The sequence below is a fragment of the Galeopterus variegatus genome, unplaced genomic scaffold, assembly GCF_000696425.1.
Source record: "Galeopterus variegatus unplaced genomic scaffold, G_variegatus-3.0.2 Scaffold1180, whole genome shotgun sequence".
Lineage (NCBI taxonomy): Eukaryota > Metazoa > Chordata > Mammalia > Dermoptera > Cynocephalidae > Galeopterus > Galeopterus variegatus.
Genome location: NW_007727291.1, coordinates 385,140 through 394,240, shown reverse-complemented (window position 1 = coordinate 394,240; position 9,101 = coordinate 385,140).

Here is a 9,101-nt window from a genome sequence, read left to right as displayed (position 1 = left end):
AATACTTTTCCTTCTACACTTTTAAATTCTGAGCTGTGACCTCTGTAACAAAACACAGATTAACCAGTAAAAATACAGATTTATTTAATATAAATTTTAAGTGACACAGGAGCCCTCATGAGCTGGATGCTTATATATTAAGATGGATAAAGAGCAGTAAATTGTGAAAACATGACAAGACAAAGGGACTTGAGCTAGGGCATTTGATCATGGAGAAGTGACTAGAAAGATAAGGGCTAGTTTAACAAGATTTGTTTGTGCAAATTTCTCTTAACCTCAACTCCCTATCTCTCATGATAAGAATGTCTTCTTTCCTCCATGTGCAAGGATGGCACCTTTTACCAGGGAATTTTATCTCCCGCTTTTAGGAATATCAGAGTGACTTTCTTGCATCTGCTGTTTTTTTAAGTGTCTTTAACTCAAAACAATCAATATGTCAGAGCAGCATATTTTGGGATGGCATGTTCTGAACTCATTCAATATGCAGATGTGCAAGACTTCTACATAGAGAGTTATAAAACTCTACTGAGAGACATTACAGAAGACCTAAATAAAGAGGAATATATATGTTATTTATTGGAAGGCTTAAATACCATACATTTTCTTTAAATGTTAAAAGCAATATCAAACTCCTGCCAGCTTATTTGTAAAACTTGACAAGTTTACCCTAAAATTTATTTGAAAACTCGAAAGCCCCAAAATAGCTAAGATACTCCTGAATAAAAACAAGGTGGGAAGACATGCTCTAACAAGTATTAAGCCTTATTATTAATTGGTAGTAAGACAAGGAGAATTAAGACAGGGATAAACATAGAGACTAATGGAAGAGAACAGAGCACCTAGAACTGGACCAACACATATATGGAGTCTTGTTTCATGACAGACATGCCTTAGCAGACCTGTGGGTAAAGGAAGAACTCAATAAACAGTGCTGGCACAATTAGGTATTCATATAGCAAAAAGAAAAAAGAAAAAGAGAAAAGACTGTCTACCTCACATAATGCACAAAAATTAATTTCAGAAGGACAAAAGAAGTAAATGTAAAAAAACAAGACTATAAAATTCTAGAAGAAAATATGACTGTGTTACATCATTCTAGGGGACAAAATAACTGAGTGGTGCCACTGAAGTACAAAAAGCCTTTCTTTGTGTAAGAAAAGATTTCTCATAAAATACACAATAAGGAATAACCATAAATTTGGAACGTGATACTTTTTACAACATTAAAATAAAGAACTTCTGGTCATTAAAAGACCCTAAAAGGAGAAAAGAAAGAAAAACCATAGAGTAGGAGATGATGTCTGCAACCTACATAACAAGTGACTATTATACAAAAGATATACAGAATGGAGGATTCTGGGAAGATGGCAGAGTAGGAAGCACCAGTAATCTGTCTCCCCACATAGACAACTGCATCAGCAGAATCTGATGTTAACTGTTTTGAAACTCAGGAGTCTGTGAAAGTCTTGCCAACTTCCACGGGAAGCACTGGAAGGCAAATTTTATTAATTGAGGCCAATTTCAGCTCTTAGCACTGTAGCAGCTACACATACCCCCACCTCCACCCCCAGCCACAGGTCAGGAAGCTGTGCACATGTTTCTGGAGCAGCTTACACACAACCTGCAGGAACCAGGCTGGGCAAAAAAAGGCCCCTTTTCTCCAAGTATCCTGGATCTGTGTTCTGATCACTGATGGCTGCTGCTAATCACAGAGGTGCAGACAAAAAGGTGGGGAAACATTGCAGTTGTACCTCCCCCATTGTTGCAAGCCACTCCCCCTCCAGCTGAAGTGACTACCAGTGAACTTAAAGAGCCAGCATCCCTTTTTCCCCCTTCAATTTTCTTTTTCCCCTTTAAATTCTAGGACATTCAAAATCAACTGTATATACTGGGAAAATTAGAAAGTGAACACACATGCCCAGGGAAAGGCTCAAAAAAGACCTAAGAAGACCTTAAGTTTAACTGCAGGCTGATCCTTAGCACAGAGACAGGCAACAACAATAAAAAATAATAAAATAAAATAAACAGAAACAATAACAAAAAAACAGCTAACCATGGGGAAGGGGCAGAATCTGATTTCCAGAATTACCACAATTAGACACAAATGTCCAGTTTTCAACAAAAAATCATACAGCATACAAAGAAACAGGAAAATATGGCCCAGTCAAAGGAAACAGAAACTGCCCCTTAAAAAAACCTGATGGTGGATACACTAGACAAAAACTTTAAAACAAAGGAAAACCTGATGGTGGATACACTAGACAAAAACTTTAAAACAAAGGAAAACCTGATGGTGGATACACTAGACAAAAACTTTAAAACAACTGTCTTAAAGATTCTCAAAGAACTATGGGCTGGCCCGTGGCTCACTCGGGAGAGTGTGGTGCTGATAACACCAAGGCTCTGGGTTTGGATCCCATACAGGGATGGCCGGTTAGCTCACTTGGGAGAGCATGGTGCTGACAACACCAAGTCGAGGGTTAAGATCCCCTTACAGGTCATATTTTAAAAAAAAAAAGAAGAAGAAGAAGCTCAAAGAACTAAAGGAAGATGTGAGAAAAAGTCAAGGAAACAATGTATGAACAAAATGGAAATATCAATAAAGACATTTAAAAAAACCTAAAAAGAAGACAAAGACAAATTCTGGAACTAAAAAGCACAATAACTGAAATGAAAAATTCACTGGAGGGATTCAAAGGCAGATTTGAGCACACAGAAGAAATAATAAGTGAACATAAGACAGGACAATGGAAATTATTGAGCCTGAGGAACAGGAAAAAAAAAAAGATTAAAGTGAACAGAGCCTAAGTAAGGGACCTGTGGAACACTGTCAGTGAACCAACACATACATCATGGTAGACCTAGAAGGAGGAGAAAGAAAGGGGCAGAGAGAATCTTTGAAAACAAATAATGGCTGAAAACTTCCCAAATTTGATGAAAGGCAGGAATATAAATACCCAAGGTCCCTGGTGGTCTAGTAGTTAGACAAAATAAATACATAAATGTCCAAGAAACTCAATGAACTCCAAGTAAGATGAACTCAAAGAGAAACACACTGAGACACATTATGAGTATAATCAAACTTTTGAAAGACAGAGAGAATTCTGAAAGCAACAGGAGAGAATTGTCTTATCACATACAAGGGAACCTCAATAAGATTATCAGTAGATTTTTCATCAGAAATTGGAGGCCAGAAGGCACTGGGCCAATATATTAAAACTGCTAAAGAAAAAAAAAATGTCAACAGAGAATCCTATATCCAGCAAAATTATCTTTCAAAAGTGAGAGAGAAATTAAGACATTCTCAGATAAACAAAAGCTGAGGAAGTGTGTTACCACTAGATCTACCCTGCAAGAAATGCTCAAGGGAGTCCTGCAGGATGAAATAAGAGGAAACCAGACAGTAACTTGAAGCCATATGAAGAATTAAAGATCTCAATAAAGATAAATATACAGAAAATTATAAAAGCTAGTATTATTATAACAATGATTTGCATCTCCACTTTCTGTTTTCTACATGACTTAAGAAACTAATACTTTTTAAAAATTATTAGTCTAAAAGCTAGTATTATACTTTGGTGTGTAACTTCACATTTAGTTTTCTATATAATTTCAGAGACTGGTGCATTAAAAAAATCATTAGTTTATGCTTTTTGGGCACACAATGTATAAAGATGTAATTTTTATGGCATCAGCAATCAAAAGAGGTAGGGACAAAGCTATAGAGGAGCAGAATATTTGTATGTTTGAACTGGTATAACTTCAAATTAAAGTGTTATAACATTCTGATGTTAAATACCAGTGGTAACCACAAAAAAAAAAAATAACTTTAGCATATTCACAAAAGTAAATGAGAAATCAATTTAATGTACCTCTGAAATCCTAAATTTAATGTACATCATAATTTACATACTAATGTAACCTTTAACTAGAAAAAATCAACTAAACACAAAAGAAGACAATAATGCAGAAAATGAGGAACAAAAAAAGTATAAGGCATATAAAAAACAAATTGCAAAATAACAGAAGCAAGCCCCTTCTTATCAGTAATTACCTTACATGTAAATGTTAGATTAAGCCCTCCATAGTTCATTTCTTTTTTTTTTTTTTTCTCAAAAGATGACCAGTAAGGGGATCTTAACCCTTGACTTGGTGTTGTCAGCATCACGCTCACCCAGTGAGCAAACTGGCCATCCCTATATGGGATCCGAACCCGTGGCCTTGGTGTTATCAGCACCACACTCTCCCGAGTGAGCCACGGGCTGGCTCCCCTCCGTAGTTCGTTTCTGTTGCTTATAACAAAATACCTGGAACTGGGTAATTTATAAGAAAACAAAATTTATTGCTTACAGTTTTGGAGTCTGGGAAGTCCAAAGTTCAGGAAACACATCTGGTGAGGGACTTATTTGATGGTGGCTTTACAGCAATGCAGGGGTCTCACATGGCAGAAAATGGCAGAGCAGAGAGAAAGAGACCCTCATGTTCTCTCCTTTTAAAGCCCTCAGAACCATGCCGCTGACCACCATTATTAGTCCATTCCATATGGCATGGTCCTACAATCTAATCACCTCTTTAAGGTCTCATCTTTCAATTATCATAATAGGATTTCCTACCCTCAACAGTTACAGTGGGGATTTAAGCTTCAATGAGGTTGGGGGAGCATCCAATCTACAGCATTCTGCCCCTGACCCCCAAAAACTCACGCCCTTCTCATATACAAATAGATTTATTTCATCCCCAAAGTCTTAACTTGTTTCAATTTGAAAGCCCAGAGTTCAAAGTCCCATCTGTGAAATCAAAACAAGTTATTTACTTCCAAGATACAATGGTGGGACAAACACGGAGCATATATTCCCATTCAAAAAGGGAAAAATAGGCCAAAAGGAATGGGTAACAGGTCCTAAGCAAGTCTGAAACCCAGCAAGTCTGGCATTAAATCTCAAAGCTGGAGAATCATGTACCTTGACTCCATGTTTGACGTCTTCTGCATGCTGGTGTGGGGTTTGGGTCCTCAAGTCCTCAGGAAGCTCCACTCCTGTGGCTTTCCTGGTATTCAGCCATGATTTAGCTCCTGTAGGCTGGTGTTGCACGCTAGGAGCTCCACAGTTCTGAGGTCCCCATGGCGGTCCCATTCTCACGGCTCCAATAAGCGTGGTGCTGATGGGGTTTCTCTGCTTCAACTTCAATCCCACATCTCTTCTTGGCATTGCTCTATCAAAGGCTCAATGCAGTGAATCTGCCCCTTGACAGATCTCTTCCTGGGCCTCCAGGCTTTTCCAATCCTTTGAAACTGAGATGGAGGCTCCCAAGCCTCCACAGCACTGGCATTCTTTGAACCTACAGATCTAACACTACATGGAAGCTGCCAAGGCTTCCAGCTTGAATTTTCCAAAGCTGCAGGTTCAGCCACACTGGGGCCAATTTAGCCACAGCTGGAGCAGCCAAAGAAGCTAGGGTGCTGGTGCAGGGACCAGCATCCTGAGGTGGCCCTGGGCAGCAAGCCGATGGAGGGTGCCTCAGGCTTGTTCCCTGAGACTATTCTGTCTCCCTAGGCCTCTGGGCCTATAATGGAAGGGTTGGCCTCAGAGGCTTCTACAATGCCTTAAGGGCCTTTTCCTCCTTCTCTTTATAATCCCTTTCTTTTGTACTAATCTTCTTAGCACCATTGCATTTTTCTCCTGAAAATGATCTCTGCTTCTCTACCACATGGCCAGGTGGCAAATTTTCTAAATGTTTATACTCTGCTTCCCTTTTAAATTCTGGCTTTATGTCATCTCTTTGCTGCCATAACTCAGCATAGGATGTGACAAGTAGCCATGCAGCTTCCTTAATGCTTTGTTGCTTAAAAATTTATTCCACCAAATACTCTGGGTCAGCACCTTTAAGTTTTACATTCAATAAGACTTTTAGGCATGAATAGAATGTAGCTAAGTTCACAGCAAGGGTTATCTTTGTCCCAGTTTCCAATAAATTCTTTCTTATTTCTATCTGAGACCTCCTTAGAATGGTCTTTACAGACCATATTTCCATAAGCATTCTGGTCATCACCATTCAACCAGTCTCTAAAACATTCCAAACTTTCCCTGGTCTTCTTTGTCTTCTAAACATTCACCAGCATCATGCTTTTTCTAGCCTGTTCCTCCACATTCCTCCAGCCTTCCCTAAACAACCAGTTCTGAAGCCATTTCCACATTTTCAAATATTTGTTATAAGCAATGCCCCACTTCTCTGGTACCAATTTTCTGTATTAGTCCAGTTCTGTTGCTTATAACAAAATACCTGGAACTGGCTAATTTATACGAAAACAAAATTTATCACTTACAGTTTCAGAGGCTGGGAAGTCCAAAGTCCAGGGAACACATCTGGTAAGGGTCTTCTTTGGTGGTGACTTTACAACAATGCAGGGATCACACATGGCAGAAAATGGCAGAGCAGAGGGAAAAAGAGTCTCACATGCTCTCCATTTATAGCCCACAGAACCACACCCCTGACCACCACTATTAATCCATTCGCTATGGCATGGTCCTACAATCTAATCACCTCTTCAAGCCCCATCTTTCAATTACCATTATAGGATTTCCCACCCTTTACAGTTATGGTGGGAACTTAATCTTCAGTGAGGTTAGGGGGGGCACCAATCTACAGCACTCTCAAATCAAAATACAGAGGTTGAAAGAATGGATATAAATACATGATCCAATTTTATGCTGTCTACAAGTTACTCTCTTTAGAGCCAAAGACACAGGCAGATTAAAATGAAAAGATGGAAAAAGACATTCCATGCAAAGAGTAACCAAAAGAGAGCAGAGATGGCTATATTAATATCAGATAAAACAGACTCTAAATCAAAAAAGACATATTAATAAAAGGTTCAACACAGCTAGAAGATATAACAATTATAAATATTTATATTTACACACCTAATGATAGACCACCAAATATATGAAGAAAAAATTGACAGAATTGAAGGGAGGAAAAGACAGTTCTACAATAACAGTTGGAGACTTCAACACCCCACTCTTAATAATGGATGGAACAACCAGACAGAAGTAAGGAAATAGAGGACTTAAAAAAACACAATAAACTAACTAGATCTGTCAGACATATAAAGAATACTCTGCCCAACAAGAGCAAACACGTTCTTCTCAAGTGTACATGAAACATTTTCCAGAATAGACCATATGCAAGGCCACAAATTAGGTGTCAATAGATTTTAAAAGATATGTATAATACAAAAGATCTTCCCCAATCACAATGAGATGAAGTTAGAAATGAGTAACAGAAGTAAAACTGGAAAATTCATAAATCTGTGGAAATTTTAACTCTTAAACAATCAATGGATCACAGAACAGAAACTAGAAAACACTTAAAAAATTAAAATACAATATGCCAAAACTTACAGAAGGCAGCAAAAGCAGTGCTAACAAGGAAATTTATCAGTGGTTACATTAAAAAAAGAAGATTTTAAATCAACAACTTAACTTTAAAATGTAAGGAACTAGGAAAAGAAGAAACACTAAACCAAAAGCTAGCATAATGAAGGAAACAATAAAGACTAGAACAGGGACAAATTAATACAGAAAAATGATAGGGAAAAAAATCAATAAAACCAAAAGTTGGTTCTTTGAAAAGATCAACAAAATTGGCAAAGAGTACTATAAACAAATGTATGCCAACAAATTGGGCAACCCAGATGAAATGGACAAATTCCTAGGAACACAAAATCTAAGAAGACTAAATTCAAAGAAAAAAAATCTGAATAGACCCATAACTACTAAGGAGATTGAATCTGTAATCAAAAATCTCCTGACAAAGAATAGCTCTGGACCTGATGGCTTCATGGGTGAATTCTTTTTTTTTTTTCCTTTTTTCTTTTTGTCTTTTTTTTTTTTTTTTCGGCTTCATGGGTGAATTCTTTTTTTTTTTTCCTTTTTTCTTTTTGTCTTTTTTTTTTTTTTTCACTGACCAGTAACGGGATCGCAACCCCCGGTGTCACGCCCGTACCGGGGACCGGCAACGGGATCGCAACCCTCGGTGTTGCGCCCGCACCACGCTCAGCCAGTGAGCGGGAACTGGTCTCCACATGGGATCCAAACCCTCGGCGGGAGCGCCACCACGCTCCCAGGCGGCGCGCTCTCCAGTGTGCCACCAGGCCGGCCCTTCATGGGTGAATTCTACCAGACCTTTAAAGAACTAATACCAATCCTTCCCAAACTTTTCAAAAAAAATTGAAGGGGAGGGAACACTTTTTTACTCATTGTATGAGGCCAAAATTACCATGATACCAAAGCCAGACAAAGCCACTACAAGAAAAGAAAACTACAAACCAATATTCCTTATGATCATTGATGTGAAAATCCTAAAAAAAAAAATAGCACACCAAATTCAGCAGAATATTAAAAGGATTATACAGGGTACTTCAAACAGTTCATAGAAAGATTTGTATTATCTATTAATTCTTTTTTTCCACAGACTTTTTTTTTTTCCTTTTTGTCTTTTTTCGTGTCCGGCAACGGATCACAACCCTCAGTGTCGCGCCCGTACCGGACCAGGACCGGCAACGGGATCGCAACCCTCAGTGCTGCACCCGCACCTCGCTCAGCCAGTGAGCGGGAACCAGTCTGTATGTGGGATCTGAACCCTCGGCAGGAGCGCCGCCGCGCTCCCAAGCAGCGCACTGTAGCAGTGCGCCACCGGGCCGGCCCCTTCCACAGACTTTTTGAAGAGCCCTCATATATCATGACCAAGTAGGATTTATTCTTGGAATACAAATAAAGGGCAAAAAACACATGATCTTCTCAATTGATCCAGAAAAAGTAGTTAATAAAATTCAACACTCTTTCATAATAAAAACACTCAGCAAACTAGAAATAAAAGGAAAATATCTCAACATGATAAAAGTCATACATAAGGGCCGGCCCGTGGCTCACTTGGGAGAGTGCGGTGCTGATAACACCAAGGCCGTGGGTTCAGATCCCTATACAGTGATGGCCAGTTGGCTCACTTCGGGGAGCGTGGTGTTGACAATACCAAGTCAAGGGTTAGGATCTCCTTACCGGTCATCTTAAAAAAAAAAAAAAGTCATACATGAAAAATCCACA